Below are 8,539 nucleotides of genomic sequence, written 5' to 3' on the forward strand. Positions count from 1 at the left end.
AAACCAGGCTTTTACTGCTGAGACCTGGCAGGGCCCTGTCTTGCCATGGCACATCAGCACAATCTCTCCCCATGCTCTTTCAGCAGTTTGCTGTTAGGTCCTTCCTTGCCTATGCAGTGAGGTCCCTGGAATCATCACAAGCCTTCAGACACTACAGGTGTGTGTTTCTCGTGTGTCAGGGCCCTGAGGGCACCAACAGGCTCCAATCATCCTAAACAGCCTCCCCTGGCCCTCCAGCCACACCTCTGCCCATGGCCCAGGAGCCTCTTTCTGCTCACCCTGGAGCTTTCAGCCTTGACCTGAGCTACATGACAACTCCAGCCATGGCCACAGCTGTGTCAGGTCTGGACCCCAACCCACAGACTGTCATCGTGGCCTGGTCCCAGCCCTGCCCTGTCACTGTGGGTCTGCTGGGAGACCTGGAGGGGACTGGTATGGTGCTGGAGCAGTGAGGAACCAGCAGCCTTGACTGCATTTTGAGGAGGAAGATGGGTCCTGGAAGGTGGGTCTAATTCTTAACTCACCTCAAGAGAAATTATGCTCTGTCCAGAGGTGAAGAAACATCTCTACAGAAAGTGTAGAGGCTCCTTCCTCGTAGATTTGTGTAGGGATAGTACTTGTGCCCTAAAAAGCAGAGATTAATTGCAGAGGCAAAACTGGTAAAATATTTCTTCCTCTCCTCTCCCTCTCCTCTCCCTCTCCTCAATCAACTTGTTTGGATGTTAGCTTTCCTTTCTAGGTCTCTGCCCCTGCCCAGGCTCTGCTGTGTCTTTTTAAAGAGTAACATCATCTTCCAGGTGTCCTTTGCCTGCTCAGCCCCTGTGCTGTGCTGACAGGGCTCTGTTTCCAGCTGAGGTTGCCTTTGCAGTTAGCGAGGTTCTGAGGCTGAATCACTTTTTTCTCCTTCCACAAGTCCCGTAGACTTCTTAATCGGTGAAGCTAAAAGGAGCATCTTAAATAAGCCCACAGCTTCCAGGGCTTTTCCACTGCAATGCAGCCACTTCTCAGGCCAAGCTACAGGAGGATGTGTCCCCTCCTGAGGTGCAGTCCCATTCCAATGCCCCTGTCTCTGACGCAGAGGGAAACTGGGGCAGTGCTGCAGAGGGGCTGTAGCCAGTCTGGCCTCCCCAGGTGGAGTGTTAGCCTTAGGGCAGCTGCAAGAATGGAGCCCTGCGTCCCCAGTACGGTGTGCCCGAGCCCGGCACGGTGTGCCCGAGCTGTCCCCATCCCGTGTGCCCGAGCCCATCCCGGTGCTCCCCAGCCCATCCCGTGTGCCCGAGCCGCCAGTCCCTGGTGTCGCCGCCAGGTGTCGCCGTGGGGCGCGGCGGGGCCGCTGAGGGCGGGGCGGGGCCGGCGCTGGGCGGGGGAGGCGGGAGGAGCCTGAGGGGCCTGAGTAGGCCGGGGGAGCCCGGGGAACTCCCGAGGAGCCCGAGGGGCCCGGAGAAGCCCCGGGAAGTCCCGAGGAGCCCGGTGCAGGCGTAGGGGCTGCGCCGTCTGCCGGCCCGTGCCGCCGTGCCCGGCCCATCCTTCCGCAGCCGCGGGGAGCGGGGCTTTGCCGGCGCGGAAATGACAACCAGCGCGGTCAGGACTCGGTGCCACACGATGTGTACTTGTAAAGTGGCGGCTGTGCGGGGACCCTGACCCTGCTGCAGCGCCTCAACGACAAAAACACTGCGGATGGAACACTCGGTGAGCTTGGCAGGTGAGGGAACCACAGCAATGGACAGGTGTGTGCTCACTGTGGGTTACCTGTGCACACACTGTCACCTGTGCACACCCACTGTCACTGTCACCTGTGCACACCCACTGTCACCTGCGCACACCCACTGTCACTGTCACCTGTGCACACCCACTGTCACCTGTGCACACCCACTGTCACCTGCGCACACCCACTGTCACTGTCACCTGTGCACACCCACTGTCACCTGTGCACACCCACTGTCACCTGTGCACACCCACTGTCATTGTCACCTGTGCACACCCACTGTCACCTGTGCACATCCACTGTCACTGTTACGTGTGCACACCCACTGTCACTGTCACCTGTGCACACACACTGTCACCTGTGCACACACACTGTCACCTGTGCACATCCACTGCCACTGTTACGTGTGCACACACTGTCGCCTGTGCACACCCACTGTCACTGTCACCTGTGCACACACTGTCACCTGTGCACACCCACTGTCACCTGTGCACATCCACTGTTACGTGTGCACACACTGTCACTGTCACCGTCACCTGTGCACACACAGTCACCTGTGCACTCCCACTGCCAAGGCTGCATGTCAAGTCCCGAGGGCGCTGTTGTGGAGCTGAGCTTTCAGCTCCATCTCTTGTTGAGCAGAAATCAGATGTTAAAGTGCAGCCTGCTGAATTCCTGCCCCTGGGTGGATCATTCCCACGGCTGAGGTCCTTAGGGCTGCTGGCACGTTCTCCACAGGGATTTAAAAAGGATCAAATACCCAACAAATACCCAACTGAATGTTTACTACCCTTGCTCTAGGGGAATCAGGCCAGCTAATAAATATATGTGTAATCCTTTTTGGAGGAGTCTTGGCTCATTTGAAATCTTGTGGGAACGAGTTCCATTGGTTAATTATGTGCTGTGTAGAAAAAGATTTTATAATTTACAATGTTGCCTTTCAAATTGCTTTGAAGCCATGTTGTTCTTGTACCAGGGTAACCAGTCAGCCCAGAGCTGACAGTAGGACTTAAACAATACGTGTTAGTGTGAAAATGTGTGAAGCGTAAACAGGACTTGGGTTACTGTCTACTCTTGTTAATGTCCAGACTTTCTCTAGACTCACTTTAAATTTTGCTGTGAAAAGGTATTTCTTTTCTTCAGATGTAAATTTTCTACCCTTTCAATTTCTTCCTATATCCCTGTGTTCAAACATTGGGACATCTCCTGTATTAATGCTTCTATCAAGTCTTCTTTGACTCACTCTTTCTCTTTCTTGGGAAATCCTGGTCTTTTAGCCATCATTTGAAATTTCCCAGGCCCTGTGTCACCAGCATGTTGTGAAGGTGAAGAATTCTCCAGCTTCAGGGCTGGTGTTTTACTCTGAAGCAGGCAGGCTGTAATCTCCCTCTTCCACTTGACACTGTTCATGATATTTTCCCACAAGCTAAGGAGTAGTTGTTATAATAACAACATAATTACAGCTGTACAGTGCTCACATACCTGAGGTTCCTACAAAGATTTTTTTTGTTTCTCTGTCCTGTACCTCAAGCACCCAGGCACCCTGCTGTCTTCATTGACCACACTCATTCCCATGATGGCTCTCCAAAGCTGTTTGCAGTCATACCCAGGTAGATTTTGCACCAGCACCATTAGCTGTGAGCAGCAATGTCTGAAAACAGCCATGCCTTAGTACTTTACTAAGTACAATTATCTCTTAAAATGCCCAGACTGGGCTGGCCTTTATTTTATCCCTGTAATTGAAATTTGGCTTCAAGTGTTTCTCACTACAGCCAGTAAATAGAGGCAAAACCCAATCCCTCAGCAGTAATTCATTCACCTATTGTCCAACAATGTCTCCAGTGATTTATTTGATGACTGTTGCTTGGCTGTGGAGGAGATGGGGTGAGCAGTGGGGTGGCAGGAGCACTGATGAAAGGGCAGGTTCAATTAAGAACCAGCTAAACAATTTGTAGAGTGCATGGGAGATGAGTGTGTGTTGGAGATTGGAACATACATTTCTCAAAGGACTAGGAGGGGACGGAAAAACGTGTATTTTTAAATAAGCTAGCATCCAGATTTTGTTAGCCTTATTTAGGGTTATCCCAACAGGCCAACTCTCAGACTTTATTGAAGTTTGCCCTTGTAATGCCTAGATTTTCTTCCTTTTTGGATTTTGTCCAAGGAATGTAGGGAGCAGCTATCAGTGACTTCCCAGTAGTGCTCTGGGTAGAAGAAATGGCCAGGACATATGAAAATAAGATAGCATTACTCATTTTAAGAAGTGGCAAAATCTGGCCTGTAGATATTACTGCTATTTTCCCACTTGTCTAGATTACTGGTCATATGCCAACAGAAAAAGCTGCCAACTAAAACATTTTAAGAAAGGAAACACTGTTTGAAGCCTGGCAGTAAATGTTTTCCTTCCCCTGAAATATGTGCTGAACATATATAAAGAAGGACGACTCAGGTGTGTCTAGTGAGGTTTAACATTTTGTGATCATATGGATGAATTTCTAACATTTTCACACTTTGTTCTTTAATAGAGGTACACTGTAACTAGTGGTTTTTAGTCAGAAACAGTACTTAAACATAGAGAACAAGAGACAGTGTAATGCAGTTAGATAAGTCCATTAAAAAGGCAGTAGTATAGCATTAAAATGCCAACACTATGAATTCTTTGTCAGTTTAAAATTCCTTTGCTGTTCTGCCACTTTCTTTGTTTCGCTGTGCTCCTGTTTATCCTTGTAGCTGAAAACATCAGATGACCAGCAGGGATGAATATGCAGCGGTGCTGCCTCCCAGGATGTGTAGCTGCAGCCTCTAAGCCCAGCTTTACAGCAGCCAGCATCCACGTGGCCGATTGTTTTGCAGACGTAGTGGTGGTGTATTTGTGTATTTCTGAACTTGTTTTTCAGGCTCTGTGGCCGCCTGCATATCGTGGAGCTTGCTGCTTAACAACAGAAATAAAGCACTTGTCAGGCAGCAGCAGTGCGTCAGTGCAAAATTGAATTCGCAAGACTAAAGTTTACACGAGGCAACAACAAAATCTACTGTGCCATTCTGTGAGGCAACAAAGGTAATTTGTTATGCAACATAATGAGGACTTGTGTGTGATAGGGAGCGGGGATTTTGGTTACAGGGCATTGACATCAACAAGCACACGCAGAGCTCACATTTAAGAGAATTGCTATACATAGCACAGAATTCGCAAGCTTGGTTGTTATTACAGGGTTTTTTTCCATCTTAAAATTTGCAGAATAAACAAACACAGTGAGACTGGTCTTACAGTCCTTTATGTTATGGGTAAGACCTTCCTCATTTCCTTTTGGGTTGGTTTGTGCGGCCACGAGGGCAGGGTCACAAGTGTCATGCATTTCACGTGGCTCTGACACATTTGGCAAGCCTGCCAGCCCACACAATGCCAGGGGAAGGGCGAGTGCAGGGGGAGAAGTTACACACAGTCACAATGCTGTTTGTTGCCGCCCAGAAGTCTGTGATGTCTGATCCCACATGCTCCACTGCTGCTCTTAGCACATGCACTCCCACGAGGCAGTTATCCTTCCTGGTGGGAGGCAGCGGTCCTGCACCTGTTTTGCAGATAAACTGCGGTGTGCAGGCTGTGTACAGAGCTGGGAATGGAGCCCCAGCCTAGAGAGCAGCAGGACTCATTTGCATTGCCATATCACCTTTGAATGGAAATCTGCCTGCTGATGTGATGGGCCTCTTGTTTATGATGACTTAGACTGCTCTCTGCCTCCAGAGCTGGAGCTGGACCCAAAAATCCCGTTTGCTGACATTCCAGTACTGTCTCACAACTGCTTGTGTAACTCATTGTCGGGTATGTGTTCTCCTGGCCCACGCTGAATGTTTCCCTTGTCATCCAGCTGAGAGTATGCAAGCAATCTCTTCCTGAGAGCTCCAAGGGAGAGAGTGAACTCGAGCTTCACTGATGAATTAATGCAGGAGAAATAAGGAATCAAGACTGTGCCACATGGCCTGCAGAGGACTGAGCTGAAGTTGTGTTGATAGCCTTTGTCCTGGCAATCTGTGGGGTTGGTTCTGTTTCTTCAGTGTACATGTAACACTGTACCTTGTTCATGATGCTCTGCAATAGTCATAGTTCAGCAAACAGTGTAGTTCCACAAGTGCTGTGTTACTCCAGGTAAACACTTGCTTTTTGCCTCAAAAGCCTGGTTGGCCATACCGCATCAGGAGAAGCTACTCCTGAAGAAAAGTCATAGACTCCCATTGCCCGGTGCGCTGTGCCTTAAGCATCATTGCCAGTGGCAGGATGTTGGAGTTCTTCTGCCTGTGCCAGTGACTCAACAAGGGCCTGATCTGTTTACTCCTGCTCAAACAGGAGCCCAACTTAGCACAGTTACAACAGCAGTACAAATAAGGGCAAGCCACTGAGTTAACAACTACCTTGGTCAAGTTACTTCACCTCTCAGTGACTGAGGGTGTATAGGAAAATCATCACTATGAACTTGCTCTCTGGTGCTCGAGGGTTTAAACAAACACAATGAAACAGCTAAAGAAAATTAGTGAAACAAGCACTGCTTTTTTTAGATGTATTGTTGGACATGACACTCAGGTCAAGGTATTCAGACTAGGAGGAGACTGAGAAAAAAGTTGCTGTTGGTGCTGGAGAGGGAGCTGTATTGTGCCAGGTGCCTGCCATTCTGCAGTGGCCTCCTTATATTAAGAGGCAGAAAGATTTGTCTGTCCCCATTTTCTTATGCATTTTTTTCGCAGCCTCTTGAACAGTAGGGATCTAGTCCTGACTGAAATATTTTAGGAGCTACTGTGACAGAAATACTTCATGATAATACTGGTTATTTTAATTTAAGACATGCTAATTTAATTACCAACCGAAGTAATTAAATTAAGTCTAACCAAATTAATATTGCATCATAAGAAGCACTAAGATTCCATACTGTGAGGATAAGAAGCAAACAAACCAACTCTTTCATGCAGAAGATGCTATCTGGTATTTGCATAGATATTGTGTACGTAATTAAAGCCATCCTTAACGTGTAATGCTGTTATTGGAGCCCTTGCTATTTTGTAGCAGTTGGTAGATCTTATAATGAATCAGTATAAAAATATCCCAGGGACTCTAGAAAGCATTGCAGTGACTTTGCATATAGTGATCCTCTTAAAGTAAGCTCCACAAGCACCCTTGTTTTTTCCCAGGGAAACACCTTGTTAGCGTCCGTCAGGATGAATGCCATCGTGCCTCACGAAAGCGCTGATCCTGGCAGAGGGAAGGCTCGCAGGTGAGCGGCCAGCTGGAGCTATGTGCAGTGAGGGCAGAGCGTACAGAGCGTTCTCTGCAGAGCTCGAGCCGCCGGTTGTGGGCAGGTGGGCGGTCACTGCAGCCAGCCCCGGTGAGTGGGCAGGTGAGTGGGCACTGCAGCCAGCCCTGGTGAGTGGGGAGGTGAATGGGCACTGCAGCCACCCCCAGTGAGTGGGCATTCCAGCCAGCCCCAGTGAGTGGGCAGGTGAGTGGGCATTCCAGCCAGCCCCAGTGAGTGGGCAGGTGAGTGGGCATTCCAGCCAGCCCCAGTGAGTGGGGAGGTAAATGGGCACTGCAGCCAGCCCTCGTGAGTGGGGAGGTGAATGGGCACTGCAGCCAGCCCTGGTGAGTGGGGAGGTGAGTGGGCACTGCAGCCAGCCCCGGTGAGGGGTCACTGCAGCCAGCCCTGGGTCAGGGACAGGTGGGCAGTCACTGCAGCCAGTCCTGGGTCAGGGACAGGTGGGCAGTCACTGCAGCCAGTCCCGGGTCAGGGACAGGTGGGCAGTCACTGCAGCCAGTCCCGGGTCAGGGACAGGTAGGCAGTCACTGCAGCCAGCCCCGGGTCAGGGACAGGTGGGCAGTCACTGCAGCCAGCCCCGGGTCAGGGACAGGTGGGCAGCCACTGCAGCCAGCCCCGGGTCGTGTGGAGGTGAGCGGCTCCCGGGGGGTTCGCGCCTGGCTGCGCGGCAGAATTGTGCAGCGGCAGCGATCCCGTGGCAGACATGCCGCGGGCTTGTCTTTCCGCCTGAGTGCAGTTACTTGCGAGTGTCCTGCTGCTTCTTCCCCTGCAGCCCCACTTTCAGGACCATTTCAAGGTCAAGGCCGCTAGCAGCACTATGAGTGCAGTGCTGCCGCTCAGATGGCAAGGCCAGTGGTACAGGGTGATTATTTCCGATACACTTGTGCAGTACCTGGTGCACTGAAATGTTGTTTTCCCCACAACTTGCTCCTCCTGCCTAGCAGCAGCACAGCCTGTGTGACTTTGGTGCATCTGTCAGCCCTGCTGTCTGTCCCGCAGCATCAGGAACAGCAAGATGAAAGAACAGCTCAGTAATGTTTGGCTGAATGAAGTATCATACGCAGAACTTGCACCGTTGCCATCAGCAGATTACCAAAATGAGTACAACTGTTAAAAAACTGAGTTAAGAGGATTTTCACATGTAAGCTTTTGGACTGAGATCTGGTATGGCAGCAAATGGATGTGTGGAGTTGTGTGTTTTAGGCCTCTGCTTGTGTTTTCAAGGTGCTGTGTTAGGGTCAAGCTCATCTGGTTTGGGATGGTGTAATTTGTAGCTTGGAAGGAAGCCTGCTGCCTGATTTCTCCCTGTGTGGATGAAGTTTTTTTTTTTGCAAATGGTATGTCTGTATTGCTTTAAAGTCAGTATTGTGCCAAGCTGCACCTATAGAAAAGCCTTTCAAAAGTCAGAAATTTTGACCATCACAGGATTTGGTTGTAACCATTAAGAGAAGTGAAAATTGATAGATATTCCTTTATTCTGCTTGCAGCAGATGCTGCAACAGGTGACTGTCAGAGACAGGGTGGGTGTGGCTGC

General features: G+C 50.0%; 1 long non-coding RNA gene across 1 annotated transcript; it reads left to right on the forward strand.

Moving 5' to 3' along the window:
* The first annotated feature begins 1,549 nt into the window (after window positions 1-1,549).
* On the forward strand, window positions 1,550-6,964 carry LOC117000690. The gene is made up of 3 exons (XR_004418842.1): window positions 1,550-1,702; window positions 4,603-4,763; window positions 6,884-6,964. It is a non-coding gene; the product is annotated as an uncharacterized LOC117000690 (long non-coding RNA).
* Window positions 6,965-8,539: the final 1,575 nt, after the last annotated feature.

The sequence above is a fragment of the Catharus ustulatus genome, chromosome 10 (assembly GCF_009819885.2).
Source record: "Catharus ustulatus isolate bCatUst1 chromosome 10, bCatUst1.pri.v2, whole genome shotgun sequence".
In the NCBI taxonomy this organism is placed as follows: domain Eukaryota; kingdom Metazoa; phylum Chordata; class Aves; order Passeriformes; family Turdidae; genus Catharus; species Catharus ustulatus.